This window comes from Hydra viridissima, unplaced genomic scaffold, assembly GCF_058129835.1.
Source record: "Hydra viridissima isolate aposymbiotic clone 2 unplaced genomic scaffold, HvirCarnegie_v1 scaffold_1, whole genome shotgun sequence".
NCBI lineage: Eukaryota > Metazoa > Cnidaria > Hydrozoa > Anthoathecata > Hydridae > Hydra > Hydra viridissima.
Genome location: NW_028324300.1, coordinates 10,750,735 through 10,766,685, shown reverse-complemented (window position 1 = coordinate 10,766,685; position 15,951 = coordinate 10,750,735). Strand labels below are relative to the sequence as shown.

The following is a 15,951-nucleotide window of genomic DNA, read 5'->3' as shown; positions in this document are numbered from 1 at the left end:
AACCGTGATAGTTTGTGTCACTAGCAAGTTGCGTTTTCACCGCCAATAAAGAAATATTCCGATAATGTGGGAAGAATTAATTCTCAATTACATATATAAATTTATATGACAATAATACACAAATTGTTTTATTTTTCTGCATAATTGAAATTGTTTCTTACTGAGCTCAAAAACCTTCGGAGAAAATGTGAGGATATTTTCTCTAAAAGGCTTTGAGTGAAGCCCAGTATACAAACAGTTCATAAGATGATTTTATACCTTTCTGCTCATCTTTTAGATGTAAAAATTTGTGAGCAAACTGTTACGTGTACATTTGCACGCTCTTCTATTGCTCTCTTAATTAGTCATTTTTCTAATGTTTTATTCGAACCAAATTTTATTAGAGAGAATAAAAACTGATTCTATATTGCAAAAGTTTATACAGTGCCGTTGCCTTTTTTTTTTTTTTCCACTTTTTTTTCCACCTGTTTTAAGTGTTCTATGGTATACAAGACTTTGCTGATCTTGCATCAAACTTTACATTTCTATTTTTCTTGAACATTTTTTTTTGAACATTTTTCTTGAACATTAAATTTTCTATTATCACCCAAGAATTACGAGTTATTGTCATTCAACCAATAATATTTTATTTCTAAAAAAATTGAAGTACGGTAGATAGATATTTAAAAATTTGCTCAATCAATTAGGAAACGAATTTAAATAGGGGTTCTTAATGCGCCACTGATTTCATAAAATTGTCTCATTAAATATTTTAGCTAAAATATTATCGACATTTTTGGAGAAACTTTTTATTCTGTTGTAACAGTTTGAGGGGAAACGTTGCAAAGGAAATGTAATTGGCTTATATAGGTTTAAGGTGGTTTTCTTTCTCAAAGTTAACCTCGTTGCCTGATTAACATTGGCTAACATTACAAATGGAGTTTAAATCATCAAATACTGCATGTCAATCAACCATATGCACTGATGCGTATATTCCTTTACTAGTCATAAACTGTTAAACCATTTTCCTGCACGTAGCAGCAAAATTATAATCCAAGTAAATACTTCAGGTCATCTAATGAATCTTTAATTTGAGCTTTGTTCTTTTTATAATCGATATTCACATAACGAAGAATTTGGATTTATATTCAACAAGACTGTTTTTGGTACATTAATTTTCCATCGGCGACGTATTAGCATATTGAATAGTGTCTAAAAACATTTCCTTAAATAAGTTCAATCCATCTGTTTAAAATACTGTTAGATTCATGCCGCCTAATTGGTTATTTATGTATTACTAATAATGTAGTTTTGTTGTATACATTTTTGTGGGATTTTTGATTCCATTTTGATTAACACGATACTCAGACAGGCATACTCATTGGGACCATCGGGTTTATTCTTTTTTAGAAGCTTCAATGCCTGTTTTACTTTTAAAAAAAACGTTTCCATCATTATAAGGAATATTTAAATAAAATTTTTTATTATGGAACTAAAAGCTCCAATTTGGAAGTCATTTTGACAGATTTTTCTTCAGTTCTTAAGAATGTACGAGCGGTATTTATTATAGAAGTAGTGTATTTGTTATAAAGTTATCTATCAGCAGATCAAAGTTAATTTGTTTTGCACGTCTAAAAACATATAAACGTGTTTTTTGGACGCATATGTAATTTTGTAACTGTATGCTAAAACTTCATGCTAAAATTTGAAACGATAAAATTCGCATCAAACAATAGAAAAAGTAGTTTGACTCTCTTAAAAGGTTTATATGGTGAATGAATTTAGCTTTGATAAACACATAGTATGCACACAAACTAATAAATCATAATAAAGTGTAATCCACAGAAGACTCAGCAATAGTATTTCTCTGAATCTAATACTATTTTTAACAGATGGAATGAACATGCTACAATATGTTAATACGTCGCTGTTGCAAGATTAATGTTCCAAAAACAGTCTAGTTGAATATAAATCCAAACTCTTCATAATCTGAATATCGATTATGAAACGAACAAAACCCAAATTAAAGATTTATTAGACGACCTTAAGCATTTATTAGGTTTATAATTTTGTTGCTACGTGCAGGAAAATGGTATAGCTGTTTATGATAAGTAAAATAATATACTTATCAACGAACTGTGCAACGGTGCGTTGCTTGATTTTCATTCAATATTTGGTACTTTTAATCTTAAGCAGTTGCTTTGTGTTTATGACTTTCTGCCCGGACCACATGGAAACATTTATACTGTGTAATCTGGTTAATTTAAATGTATTTACTTATTTCATTTCAATTAAACATTAAAATCACATTTTCCCATTTTTCTAAATAACTTTTGAGATTAATTTACTTACCATAACATTCTTAACTTGCCTAAATTCTAACTTAAGAAACTAAAACAACATAATGACGCAAAGTCTATGATAAATATTCGTCTTCCGAAAATCTTTTTCAGTGTAAGTACGGCTAAATGAAGATCAAAATGTCAGAGTTTGAAAAAAAAACGTAAAAAAAATTCACAATATTGACGCTGTATTTATAGTTGATTCATTCTATCATGAAAGAAGCTATGCTAAACCCGAAAAATGGCAAGTAAAATGGCTAGTAAAATGGCTAGTAAAATGGCTAGTAAAATGGCTAGTAAAATGGCTAGTAAAATGGCTAGTAAAATGGCTAGTAAAATGGCTAGTAAAATGGCTAGTAAAATGGCTAGTAAAATGGCTAGTAAAATGGCTTGTAAAATGGCTTGTAATAGGGTCATATAATACATTCATTTCCATTAGTTGTTTAAAAAAAGAAAGAAAAAATAGGAAAAAAACTTTTTGCTATAGCAATTTAATGGCATCAAAAGTATTAGTTGTCGACAAAATGAAATAGTCTAATATTGTGGTATGTTTTAAGTCGATTGCGAGTTGGAATGGACTCTTTATTTTTCCGAATAAAAACATATCCCCCGATGATTGAACTAGCAAATGTACTAATAGTAAATTGTCTTTGTAAACTGCTACGTGTAGCGGGGATATTCCATTAAAGTTTAACAAATTGACGTTTTTCTGTATAGATATAAGGTATTTCACTACTTCCGTATTACCTGCCATTACCGCCGCATGAAGAGGTGTCCATCCTTCTATATCTGTAGTATTACATGGAAATCCGGTTTTAATTAAAATTTTTACGCATTTAAAACACCCGTTAAATGCTGCTTCGTGTACAATTGTTTTTGATCGCTGAAGAACGAACCCTACGTTTACCTTTTTCAGCAAACCACGGAGTTTAGTACAATTGTTGTCCCTGATACATTGGAGGAGCTTTTCCGCAGCAAAAAGTTGGAAAGGATCAATGCTTGATAAAGACGGAATATACTTTGATACTTTTATTTCTTTTTCAGAATGTTGCAGCAAATCGACCACGCTATTCCTTTTAAAAAAAACTGGTGATAATACGGAGCGGAAATTGTTCTGCTTAAAGTTTAATTCTGAATGCTTTCGCAAACGAAACCTTGAAGGCTTCGATTCGTCAACTGAAAGTTCTGAAGTAGACCCACAAGCACCATTGTGAAACATGTCTTTATGGAAATAATCTTGTAACTTTGCTGCCAAAAACTAATTTTGTAACTCCAAATTTTGTTTCACTATTTTTTTCTTTGATGATAAAACGAGGTTATAAAGACAGTTAGAAAAAATGACATAAATCCTTTTAAAAGAAACTTTTAAGCATAACTTCAATAAAGTGCTTATATGTATTATTGATGCGTGTAAACGAATTATGAATATATTTAGTTTATTTGATTAAATTTTAAGGCAATTATAGTAGTTTTTTTATTCGAAAATTATAGCAAATGAATTTTTTTTTCAAATCTGACGGAAAAAAAACGATTCGATTAAATTTTTTAAAAAAGATATGCGAAACGATATTCGTTTACGTTAATAAAAAAATTATAAAAATATTAAAAACAGAAGTTAAAAAAGTTTCACAATGAAACCGTCCAAATACCGTGTTACGCATTTAATTGGGAAAAATTCCATATACAACGGAGTTCAAACGAAGTGGTTTTTGTTTGAACTCATTGTGAATGGAATTATTTGAAAAAAAAAAACAAACGTTAAATAACACTAAATTCTGTTAAAATTACAAACCATATTTGAACGAGTTACTTACACTTTAGAATTATTCCCTCTTCCATATAAACTCCCATCCCTACAACTTAAATTGTTAAAGCCTCCTATTCGAAACAAGCCCTTAAGGGGGTTTATTAAAAATAGAGGCTTGGTCTAAAGAAAAGCCAGCATTGTGAAATCGGTAACGCAAGTTGGAAAAAAAATGTTGCTAATTAACGGGGGTTGAGCAAAATTCATTTTTTGGGTAAAGAGGAGATTCTTGACACCACTCTAACAGATATGATTATTAATGACGATGAAGATTACAACAAGGATACAGAAAAGTAATTTTAATATTCGTGAAATATACTTCTTAAACAAATAATAGTAATACTTTCTTTGTTTTGAATTTTACTTGAAAAAATTAGCTCTCCTTTCCGAATAATATTCTTCCATTTAAAATACTATCCCTAAAAATTCAAATTGTTAAATAAGCTGTGGGGGCTAACTCGTTCAATTACACCATTTTTTGGTGCACTTTAAATAGTTTGTTTAAAAATTTATATTTATATTACATGTATGATTATTAAAATTTCTGTAATTTACATCGTGCTCTTACATATAATACGGCTGGATGTCGTCTTACAGACCGAAAGTAAGTGGCCAAATAAATATTTTATTTAAATCACTTTTAAAAGGTGATCAAGATATTTGGGAAATTTTTTTAATCCATTTAAATAGACCTTGATCGAGTTTTTGTTAGGTCATTAAATCATCTGATTCAATTAATTTATCCTTAATAAGGTAAAACTAAATTTAGCTTCATTGTGGCAAAGATATTGCCCCACACTTTGATTTATAGCAGTTTATATAATATGCTGGCAGTTTTTAATTTTACCGCAGATCTTAAATGAATGCTGAATAATGTAACTAAGTGATCAGAATACTTAGAATCGGAATTTTAATATTTAAAACGAACTCATCTGATAGGTTTCTTTATATTGCTTAAAGAAATTATGTAAGCTAGCTTTACTAAGGCTTATTATCATAATATTACTTTTGGAAAATGGTAATGGAAGTACTAACTTTGGAAATCCAACAGTTAAGCTGCCTAAAATCATTTTATTTTATCGCTTTTACGCTCGTTCGTGGAGACTAAAAACGTCTTTCAATAGTTATTAAAAAAGCAAAGTTGATACATTTCAAAGTAGCTACTTCAGTTGCTTTTTTTTTATTATTTTTTTTTTTCTCTTGTTATTATGTTATTTTTATGATATTGATACTATTTTTTAACTTTACATTTTATTTTATTTTAGATTAGTTATCTATTATAGTTATAGAGTCTGGATTATTATAATATTATTCATGCTGATGTCCTATTAAAAGTAGATTTGGCTTTGAAAATAGCCGTTTTGTTTATCATTTATAAAGGATACTGACGAGACACGCAAGAAACAAATGCTAAAAATGCGCACTGTTTTTAATGAACCAGCGTTGTGCTAACTAATGTATCCCAATTGTAAATCCAGATCCATCTAATGTGAAATTTTAAAGATAGGAAAGATCAACACATGGTGAAAACGCTAAAACTTGTTATATTCATATTGGTATTAAATAATGGTTACAAATTTTAGGTCTCCTGTCCCAGTTGTTGATAGAATTAAAAAAACTAAACTTTTTGCAGGATCTTAAACTAAAGTTTATGTATCTAAAGCGTTCTTATTGTTTAAAATTGCCCCACGATGTAAAGTTTAAAAGATTTTGTCACTAAATAAGAATTTTACAGATGAATTTTAATCAGGTTTAAAATAATACATTTTTTAAAAATGTTTTTCCCCATTCCCCCCCCCCCCCCCCTCTCCCCTTTTACTTTAGGGTAAATGGAAATAAAATGTTAGTTAAGGTAAATGGAGTATAACATACTTAACGCATAACTCGTTCCTCTGTTTACTTTATTTCCTTGTGATATATCTTTTTTTTTTCACATCGACTGCAGTTGTTAAAAAAAACATTTTAAAATTAAAGTTGTTAAAGTTAAAATTGTAAAAAAAACATTTTACAGTTGCTTAGTATTGGTCAGGTTGTTTGAAATGCCAAACTACAAAATATTTCAAAGATTATACAGCCCTTAGTCTGATATTTTTTTCAAAAGGATCCGGAATGATAGAAGTTAAAGAAACTGTAACATTTTACAGAATACATGCTCTTTTTTGAATCTAAGCAATCCATATTTTTCTTATATCATCTGTGGTAATATGGTAAATGTAAAAAATCTCTTAAACATTGCAGCATCTTTTTTTATAAACTTTTTATAAACCTTATCATAAACTTTTTAACAATGACATTTAGGAATGTAGGTATCTAACCTAGAACACAGTAGTGACGTTACTTTATTTTTATTGGTAAATATATATACGCAGGAAAAGAATTAAAAAATTTAAATATGAATTATTTACTTTATTGTTAAAAAGGGATATCATTGACAAAAACATAGAACATATTCTACAGAATCTACAGACCTAATCTACAGACATTAGAAATAATCTACAGACCTAATCTATAGACATTAGAAATAATCTACAGACCTAATCTATTGACATTAGAAAAAATCTACAGACCTAATCTACAGAATAGTTCTCTAAACTCTCTCGAAATCAAACAAGTCATGTTGTTAATTGCTTTGAAATGCCTGATGTAACGAAGCAAAGTCTACTTGTGTTGAAAGTTAATGATATCAAAAAAGTTAGCAAAAATATTTTATATGAATACAGTTTGAAGCGAAACTTTATTTGTAATGATCATTTCGAGAAGGGTCTTTCTTTTGTCAAGTAATAAGTATTTTTTTTAACAATGAACATGGTTTAAAAAATTTTATAATTTTTAATTTATTTGCGTTTCTCACTTCAACTTTTTGATGTAATTAAAAAGTAATTGATCCACAACCACTTGAACAACTTAATGTTCGAACCACGAAGCCATTCAAAAATATTGTCGATGAAGTTCATGTAATTGCGAAAGTCATGACACAATCTTTTAGTGAGTAGAATCTACGGGAGGACGAAACCTTCGAACTTGTTCTTTGATACGAAAGTATAAATGACGTTAACACGCAATCCTTCAATCTTATGTTTTGGACTCAATCCATCGAACTTTAGTGGATAATGTAACCAGACCAAACGAACGTTGGTCAAACATAGGATGAGTCTTGTAGTAATCATAGAAGTCCTCTGTTATCGACGTCTGTGCTTCAAAAAAAGCGCAGGCGTCGATAACAGAGGACTGAAGAGAACATCTTGTGATAATCATCATTTTCAAGAAAATCTTGTGATCACCATCATCTGAAGAAAAGTAGCAACATTAATATTATCATTTATTTATTTGCAACAGCATTTATGACAATCAACTTTAAAATTTTTTTAAAACACAATGTCGTGTATAATTAATATAAAATAGATATTACTTTATATATCGAAGAAATTTTAACAATAAAAAAGATCACAAATTATTCAAAAGTTGTTTTCAATACTTAAATATTAGCTAAATCAATAATTCGGGAAATACGGAATTAAAATATTTGGAAAAACTTGATTACGCAGTTTTTATTGCTCTTTAACCAATAGAAATATGAATAACTTACCAGCCAATCAGAAGCTTAGTCTACAACTAACAGTTAGAGAATTTTGAATAACCATGAGGTTTTTAACAGAATTGAAATAAATTGAATATCTGTTTTTTAACTCTAAAAGACTATAAAGAGAACTTTATAAACAAACCCAACCGTCCGATTATTAAAATCCTGCGAAAAATGATATTGGTAGAGTCAGTAAAAGCATGCCATCAAAGATAAACACTGACATCAAGAGTATACTTGCCCACTATTGGAAACGCACTCAAAATATTACAGATTGGTTTAAAAGAATTAATGAAAAGCACCTTTATAATTTTCTTATTTCGACATCAATGATTTCTATCCATCCATTAACGAAAAACTTTTAAACGACGCAATAAGCTTTGCCGAACAACACATAGCAAATAGTAATGAAAAAAGCATAGCAATTAGAAAAGAAAATTTTTGCTCTTCAATAATGAACAAATTTGAGTAAAAAAAAGAAAAGTGGTTTGTTTGATGTTACAATGGGTGCTTTCAAAGAAGCAGTGATTTATGAACTTGTTGCTATTTTCCTTCTTTTCCAACTGTCGCAACATTATAACAAGGTTGATTTTGGATTATATAAGACAACGGTCTAGCTGTATTTAAAAACACCAGTGGTCCTCAAATGGAAAAAATCAAAAAGCAGTTCGTTCAAATCTTCAAAGACAACGGCTTGCTTATTTCCTTTAAATGCAATATGAAGTGTCAAAAATCTTGATGCAACTTTAAACCTCAATGACAGCTCCTTTTGGCCTTACAGTAAGCCCAGGGTTGTCCTAAATTGTGTTCATGCTGATTCCAACCACCAGCCCAACATTTTAAAGCAAATTCCACATTCCATTGAGCTAAGATTATTGACCACTTCATCTAGCAAATGCATTTTCAGAAATTCTACCCATATGCGCAAGGAAGAATTAAAAAAATCTAATAATAACCAAAATAGACTCCTACCTTGCACCTTGTTATCAACAAAAATCGTAAAGGCAATATTATCTGGCTTAGTCCTCCTTTCAGCAAAAATGTTAAAACCAATATAGGAAAACGGTTTTTAAACCTAGTTAATCAAGATTTTCCGTCCCGCTACAACCTCCACTAAATTTAAATAGAAACTCAGTTAAAGTAGGCCACACTTTATAAAATAACCCCATTCTTCGAGAAAAAACTTGTACCTTCATAGATAAAACAGTGTCCTTTACATCAGCAATTCCTTACAAGAACTATAGTATACCAAGCACTTGTCATTTCCAACAACCCAGAGATGAAAGGGAAAAATTCTATTATGGAATATCAGTGAAATATCCTTTTAATTAAGTTACGCCAACCACAGAAAAACTTTTGATATAGAAAAAGATAAGAATGATACCAAGTTATCGAAAGAGGTATGGAAAATAAGTACATTTTATGTACACTCTTACAAGAACATGAGATTTTTTTTATTACAAAATAAATAAAACTTGAAACACTACCTACAGTACGTATAATACATACACTGTAGCTAGAAACTGAGTCGCAAAATTTAAAAAAAGTAAAGCCATGAAATTGACAAGGAGTTTTGTGCAAAATCAGCTTCTATTTCTACAATAAAATTTAGGTAAAAATAAGAAAATGATTTACTTCAAAATATGTCTTCTTTTGATTTGATCTGAAAATAAAAACAAACAAAAAACAAAAAAAAACAAACAAAAAACAAAGAGACTATTAGAACATAAATATATATTATAGACTACACATACGTACATACATACGTACATACATACATACATACATACATACATACATACATACATACATACATACATACATACATACATACATACATACAAATGGGCAAAACAAAATGAACAATGGACTGCTGATGACTGAAAATGAATTCTTTGGATCAACAACTCAAAAATTCAATTATTTGACTTGAAGAAAATTTGGTGAAAAGATGATGAAATATTGAGTGGTGCTAAATGTAAAAAAATGTGGTTGCAGTGTAATGGTGTGGAGTTGTCTTTACAGTAACAAAACTAGTGATATTGTTAAAATAGATGGATTAATGATAAAAAAAGTGTATTTAGTGATTTTAAAAAACCATGTCACTCCTTAGCAAAGTTGGATAATTTGAAGAACCATTTGAAAGTGTTGTTCACTGGTTCAATAAGTTGTGAGTTACCATAACATCTAGTGTAATAAGATTTGAGTTAGTCATTTGATTCTAAAGACCAAAATTGACATTTTCAACTAAACAAAAAGCAAAATAATATAAGAAACTAAATTACTATGACTAAGCATTGAGATTTTGTGTTTCTGTTAACAACACACAAAAACACATAGGTACTAAGTTCTTTACCAGTCTTGTAAGTTAAAAAAGCTTGAATGTTTAAAAGGTTTTTGGTATGACAAGTTTATTTTAATACATAATTTGTTATTTTTATTTAGATATTATAGACTAAATAACATAAATTAAAGACATTTAAATTTTTTTCGTTTTTTCAGAAGTCTATGACCTATGATGATGTTGTTGATAGTCTTAAAAACCTAGAAAACCTATAAAAAATTGGTGATTTGTTTTAGTGCTTTAACTTTAGTGACATTGACGTCAACTTCTGGATATCAGCGCAACCATATTAACCAAAAAAGAGTTATTTTTTTTGTGTGCATTTTAGTGTATATATAAGTGACATTTTTGTGGAGTTTTTTTTTTTTTTTGTAGTAAGGATAATAGTAATAAATAAAAAAATGTTTGGTGAGAAGGATTGGGATGAGTCTTATGTTGATTTTGCAGTGTTGAAAGTGGATGATTGTATAGAAATGGAATGAGAGAAAGAGTGTGAAAAGGTAAAAACATTTTTTTTTTGTGGAGAATAAAGTGTGGTGATGTTAAAAAAAGTAATGTATTTTTTTTTTATTGAACAGAAAGAAGGCAATGAGGTATTGGATTTGTTGATCATAAGTAGCTCGAACGAAAAAGAATCTAATAATATTTTCTTCATCAGACCTACTCTTTTCATGTTCTCATCTTATCTAAATTGAAAATTGTTTTTTTTTTTTTGAATTGTTTGATGAATTTTGTTGTTACAGGGCAGCGAGTTAAAAATAGTGACTCACCACTATTTTGTTCTTGTTGTTGATATTGCTTAAACAAAGCCAAAACAATCCTTAGAAAGAAGATAATATTGTGTCAATGTCAGTTTGCTGGACTTATATTTTTAAAATTTGAATGCAGCAATTTTTAGGACTTCATATTCTTGTGTTTAACAAAATGAAAGTACAAAGTGAAAGTATAGTATGTAGAAACTTTCCCAATAAACTGTAAGGCCTTTATATACATTTAAGAAGTTTGTGAGTGAAATCATCTGCTGCATAGACTTAAGAGTAGGCCATCAAACACAAATGTAAAATTAAAAACATTATTTACACTAATTCCAAAAATAAAAAAGGAATAGTTTTTTTTTTTTTTTAATTAAATTTGCTTATAACTTGCTATTACCAGCAAAATACCACAAAAAAATAACTTGCAGTTCCAAAGCATGAAATGGCAAGGTACTGAACTTAAGCATCACATTAAACTAAAACTAACCAGCAAGTTTGCTGTTTGAGTGTAAAAAGATATTGCAAACTCAAGTAATTAGGATAAAAAGACTTCTGTTTAACGGTAAATTAATTTGTTTCTAAAGAAACTAATACATGTATGTTCCACAATCTTTGGCTTGTGGAGCATACATATATTTGCAATGATTGATATTCTAAACAAAAAGATTGTCAAAATAATTTTTGTCAAAGTGCAAACTAGAATGGATTGGCAAAAATAGTTGCTTAGATTTAGTTATTTTATGGTATACCTTCATTAAACATAAATTTCATATTTTAAATATGTTAAAATAGACTAATAGTTTGTAAATCAAACAAATAAAAAAAAAAAAAGAAAAAATTAAATACTAATAATTAAACTCAAAAAACATAACATTGAACTTAAGTGAATATCTCTGTAACTCTTGTAAACTCATCTTAAATGAGGTGATATTTAAATACTATAATTGAAAATAATGATAAAAACAAAAATGTGAAAATAATTTACAGAAAAATAGTAAACTTAAAACATAGTGATTACTTACAAAGCAAATTTATTTCATTTAAAATGTCTGACTTCCCAATAACAGTCATTAATTTTTCAATTAAAATCATATAAATCATATAAATCATACAAATTGTCGGATTCCTTTTAATAATTCTTAAAGAAATGGCTCTAACTTTAACTCACCACATTTTATCATCAAGATGAATATAACAAAAAATATGAACACTTAAACAAGTGGCTTGAGCAAATCTTTCCTGATCTCTTACTAAGTTAACTCATTTTTCACTTTATTGTCCATCATTTTACATCCAGGAGTTACTCCAAAGTAACTTTTCCAATTAATGCTCATCTGATCTCATTAAATTTTATATTATTTTATAAACTTAATGAGATCAGGCATGTAACGAAACCAAATAAATGAACTTTAAACATTGTAAAATTGAAAACTGAAACTGCTAAACCTTGTGTTTATTGTCATTAATTGAAATCATTAAATACTAAAAGTTTTTGAAAATTGCAGAACTTTGGGAAGATGTTAAGAATAATGATCATATCAAGTTTAAATCATTATACAATTAATGGTGTGTAGAGTACATCAATAATTTATTTTTTGATGATAAAATTAAATGCTCTTGTTTAATTTGATTTATGCTCCTAACTGTGATTAAGAATCCTTTGAAAAATAAGAAGGATAAATTTCCACTTTTGAGGTGTCTTAATTTTTTTTAGATAATTTAGATTTTTTTAGGTGTCTAAGTTCAAAACCAAGAGAATATCGAATACTAAATCTTTTTCTAAATTTATCACAAGAATACACAGTTCATCAAAAATCAGAGCTACATGAGTGTTTTAACTTTAATATTTTCAGCTATCATGTTTGTTGACAATAATGAGCTGTAAAAAATTTCCAAATGACTTCAATTTTGCTTGTTGCCTGAGAATTGAATTATTAAACCTATTACTTCTTAAATCAGACCAAAAAAAAAAAAAAAAGAAAATCAGTAAAACCTGTTACTTTGTAAATCAGACAGGAGAAAAAGTTGAAGATGTTAACCAATATAGCATGCACATGCACATACACACACACTATAATTTTAAAACACTAGGAACATGATTAAAAAGTATAATTTCTTCAAATGCACAACATTCACTTTTTTTAAATACATTTGGCATTTGTTATTATGGTTAAATAAAAAAAAAATTAACATTAACTTCTAAGTGAGAAGAAAGTTACTTTTAAAAAAAAGGATAAAAGAATGAACCATTAGCTAAAAATGTATAATCAATTGATATAACATGAATTAACAGAGGGGGCTTGGCAATTAAAAAATAAGAAATGTTGAAAAAGAGACATTTTAGCCATCAACCAGTAATTGCTCAAAAGTCAAGGAAGTTATTTGAGAGATTTAGAGAAAACTTTAAAAGTAAAATGAATTAACTCATTGATGACTTTACAAAGTCATCAATGAATTTTGTCATAAATTCACATTGAATTTTGATGACTTTACAAAGAGCTTTAAGTTAATAAAATATGGAGAGATTTGTTTTTATCATTTTTCTACAAGTCATTAAACTCAGCATCCAAAAGTAATATAATTAAATAGTTTTGCATCATTTAAGAGATAATGAGTTTTTGTTTGTTACCCAATATTATGTTGTTATCAACAGCTAACAAAAATTTACCACTTTCTGAGTGGTTGTCAGTAACAAAAATTATTAAAAATTTCTTCATATGTTAAAAGAAAGTAAAGAATCAATTTTATTCCTCATTGTGTACCTTAACTACTTATGTTATCTTCACTGCTTAGTTTAATAAGCAGTGAAGATAACATAAGTAGTTAAGGTATAATTAATAAGCTACAACACTCTTATTTTAACATTACTGATAAAGAAAACCTTGTATTGTTTGTTACATGTTTCAACGTATCAAAAATTATTTCAATCAATTAACTCTGAGAATTCTAGTCTATAGAAAAAACAATAAAAAAAGAAAATTTATAAAAAACTTAAATCAGCTGCCCGACTTTAGCAGGGAGAGAGCGAAGTTAGTACCTCTCTTTACATTGGCTCACTTTATCTGTCACCAATACAGGAAGTGCCTCACGACACCACAGTTCATCTTTTGCCTTTAGAATTCAACTAAAATAAATTTAAGGAATGCTAACAATGAAGACGCTATCATCAAAAAGCTTTTGTTAAAAAACCTAAAAACAACTTCTATTTGTTGTATTGTTTGCAGCCACTAACGGAACAATTTTAAAAAGGAATCTCTTTATGAACAAATCGTCATAAGTACGACTCTCAGCATAATATAAACATCTGACTACATCTGGATTTGTTAGCGATTTAATGTATGCATGGGTTTTTTAGTCTCAAACAGTTTGTCACGATGTTCTTGGTTTGTTCGATACTCCACAACTAATGAAAGTAAAGAAATTAGGGTTTTAATATGCAATCTATTGCTTCTCTAATTCGACTGTTTTTCCGTAAATATTACAGGAATATATTAATGTATATATGCGAATGCTCATTAGTAAAGTTGCTATAAATAACAAAAAAAATGTCGAGAAATAATGTTTTAGGAAACCCGGGTAAATATGAAGCTAAAAATATGCACAATATTTTTCGCCTAATTATTTTTATGTATTATACGAAATTGTTTTTATTCATTTGAACACAGCATGATTTTAATTTATTATGACTTATTTAAACTTCACTCTTTACTTAAATAAACTTTTTTCAAAGAAATTCTTCTTTAAAAACTGATGCAGTATTTGCAACAACTATTTTACCGTTAAAAGAATTACACATTTTTAAAATATAAGAATTTTTAAAAACAAAAGAAGTTGACGAAGATTTCTTGTTAAAGTGGTTAGCCCCAATTTAAATAAATTTCTTTAATAAACCATTTATATCACTAAAATTAGTCTATTTATGTTGTTATTTATTTTAAATTAACACTTGAAAAAAATTTCAATACTCAAAATTTGTCTCGTTTTAGGGCGTTGTTTTAGGAGAAAATATCTCTGTTAATAATAAACCTGTGTCAACTAAGTTACCCAAGCCCATTTATTCAATGAGCTGTTATGGTTTAGAAGTTATAATTTCTGCCATAACAGTTTTTAGTTTTGCAGTATAGGTTTTGAAAGCTAACTTCCATAAATAGAATTAATTAAAATATATTATTCTGTTAGAGGATACCTTCCGATGTATTTAAAACAATCTGGGAAAATTATAAAGTAAAAGAATAAACCAATCGAGAGATACCTCGTTTATTTTTTGCTTGATTTGCGAAAAACTTAATATGAAATTAATCAATATTTACAATGCTCTAGATTTATAAAAATGGCCACGTTCTTCTACTACTTCTTTAACCAAGAATCTTCTTAAACCTCCTCTCAGCTTCCATCTTCTTGTTGTCTAAGCTATAGGGATTTTAAAATAATTTAGATATTAAAAAAAAGTTTTTGCCGTTATCCCTTCCCTATCCCCATTTCTTCCCCTACCCCCCGTCTTTAACAAATTTTTGGTACAGTAATTTATTTATACAACAAATTAAATATCATGATTGTTTTAATTGTTAAATAAAAAAGCCTATAAGCAGGGCTGTGGAGTCGGTAAGCTGCTGTTCCGACTCCGACTCCTTGATTTTATCATGGACCGACTCCGACTCCGACTCCTTCATAAGTAACCAATTTGTAACAACAAATATACTGTAGTAAAATGTTAACATTGGCTATTTCATCACTATAATACAAATAATCCAACCACTTAGTGCTTTAAACAATATTTATTAGAAAACAATTTCTAAACAAAAAACTTTTCTTAACTCTTGTTATGCAATAAACTCTTATGCAGTCACTAATAACATTATGAATTTGTCAAAATCATGTTTGAAATACTGGAAAGAAAGAACTTTTTCTTCTTTAGGTTCATACTCTTTAAGAACCTTTTCTACTAAGACCTGGAAAAATTCACTGTTGTGATTAGCTTTGGTGTCTTTTACTGCCAATGTCTTGGTAACTACTTCATTTTTTCAAAAAAAAATTAGACATTGATTGCAAAATAGTTCACTATGTTAAGAAACACAAAGCGTCCCTTGAGAGATTCATTAAGTTATTCTTTTTGTTTCACAGCTTCTTCAATCACTAATTTTCTAATA

General features: G+C 28.5%; 1 long non-coding RNA gene across 3 annotated transcripts; it reads right to left on the bottom strand.

Annotated features, from left to right (window-relative positions):
- Window positions 1-6,858: 6,858 nt before the first annotated feature.
- LOC149893317 (uncharacterized) lies at window positions 6,859-14,370 on the bottom strand. Of its 3 annotated transcripts, none has more exons than XR_016454942.1 (3): window positions 13,842-14,370; window positions 9,341-9,368; window positions 6,859-9,000 (listed from the first exon to the last, which is right to left on the bottom strand). It is a non-coding gene; the product is annotated as an uncharacterized LOC149893317 (long non-coding RNA). The 3 variants fall into 3 exon arrangements; XR_016454940.1 differs by having other exon boundaries at window positions 9,341-13,589; window positions 13,656-14,363; XR_016454941.1 differs by lacking the exon at window positions 13,842-14,370 and having other exon boundaries at window positions 6,859-7,412; window positions 8,678-9,000; window positions 9,341-10,757.
- Window positions 14,371-15,951: the final 1,581 nt, after the last annotated feature.